We start from the raw sequence: 2125 nt of genomic DNA on the forward strand, positions 1-2125 counted from the left end.
GCTGAACCATAGCTGAACGCTGTGGATGACAACTCACAAGCTTTGCGTTTGTAAATTTACTTATTTGCCGACTAAAGATTGAATGGAAAACGAATGGAAAGACGAGGCTTAATTGTGCTCAGCATATACCGTACAAGGACAGGCTATGATCAAGAGAGCGTTATCCCCACAAAAACAATAAAACATCAACCAAGTTCATTAATTTCACATGAGCACTTCAGAATTAGCATTCAGGGGTTAGCAGGGGTTTGGTGGGTTCGGGGAGTGAGGCCAAGTAGTAGCCTGACCAGTTTGTTTTGGGAAGTCTGGACCTTTGCTGTGGTACCAAGAGGTCGAAGAAACCTTGAACGAGGGCTCCTGTTAGGGTCTTCAAGGTGTTTTTGTTGACCAGTGAGGAGATCCTGTATAGGAATCTTGTTCTTTGGTTGACTTTTTTGATTGCGTTGGTGGCCATTTTATCACCGGAAAGATTTGACTCCAGGATGGAATTATAGGTTCATATTTTCGTGTGATAATATTGTCACCCACTCTAACCAAGAAGCCATCTGCCTTGCTGAGATTACTATTTGATCCAAAGAGAATGGATTCAGTTTTTCCCAGGTGTAAAGATAGTTTGTTATCAGCGAGCCAGGTGCAGATTCTACCGAGTTCAGAGCTGAGTGCCTTTTCAACCTGCAATTTGTTTCTATCCGATACCAGCAGTGCTGAGTCATCTGCGAACATAGGAACAAGTTGCAGTCACAAGCTGATGTCATGTCGTTTACATAAAGAACAGTAAAGGCCCTAGTATGCTTCCTTGTGGGACGCCACAGCTCACTGGGAGGGGTTGGGGGAACAGTGTTCCGTTCACATCCACCATCTGTTCTCTCCCCTCCAGATAGGATTGCATCCAGCTCACTGACGTGCTATCGAAACCAATTGCTTTTAGCTTGTTAACCAGTATATGGAGTGGTTCACAGTGTCAAAATCTACCTCGTGTTTGATGTGCCCGCTCAAATAGAGGAGGCATGTGTCAGTGGAGTGGGATGTTCTGAAGCCAGATTGGAATTCATTTTTTTGTGGCAATCTTTTCAACCTGTTCATAGACAATTCTTCCATCACTTTCGAGATGGAGCTAAGAATAGAAATAGGACGGTAGTTGCCGTGGTCTAATTGTCTCCCTTTCTTGTGCAAGGGGGTTACTTTGGACAGTTTGAAATCTTGGGGGACCTGTCCCTGTTTGGTTGATCAAACAACCTCTCACCATGGGTATTTCTCCTCTAAACTCAAACTTCGACGTCAGGTCTCTTTGGCTGCACCCAGATGAGTTGTTTCTGGATAATACAGTTGCTGGACGGTTTTTGTTTTTATCAACCTTGTAACTTTTGTTCAGAATACTGGCTTGTGGCTTCACTCAGTATAGCTGCCTCTCTCTCTTCTTCATCTTCTTCTTCTTCTTGGGTTAACTGGGGTTTTATGGCGGTTGGCATCCAGGTAGTTGCATTACGGCCCCCTTCTGTTTCCAGTACTTCTTCTTCAACCCACTTAACTTTACTTACAGTAGATTATTAAACATAAAATTATAAATAAAATAATAAATCATCGTCCACTCTGTTATAGTTCTCCTACTCGGAACCCGGAGCAGGCATGAGGCATGAATCCTTCAATCAATACATAATCGAGGTCCTCTCCACTAACGTCATCAACCTTCAAAAATATCCTTGCTGCCTCCAAAATCATCTTTATTCTCTCCGACTTTCCTTTGATTTCCACTGCGCAGTTGATAACCATAGCGATGAACGCCAAAAAACTTTTCCTGTGCATATACAGATGCCCTCAGCTGCCTTTCTCTTTTCCTCCTGTTGCTCGACGACTCCCACCTCTCTCCTTTCTTCCCTCTCCTCCACTCTCTTCAGTGCTTCGGCATAGGACATATCCGTCTTTTATTCACTTTTCCCTCCTTTGCCTTCCTAGGGCATTGCACTGACCCCGTGTAATGATCGTCCCCACAGTGCAGGCACTTTGCCGGTTCTTCGCTACACACCTTCTTGCAGCTGGCCTTTCCTCACCACATCTCGCACGCCTTTTATTCCCCCTACATACTGCAGCGACATGACCTGTTTACATCTGACAACAGAAGCACCTG

This window comes from Electrona antarctica, assembly GCF_951216825.1.
Source record: "Electrona antarctica genome assembly, chromosome: 13".
NCBI lineage: Eukaryota > Metazoa > Chordata > Actinopteri > Myctophiformes > Myctophidae > Electrona > Electrona antarctica.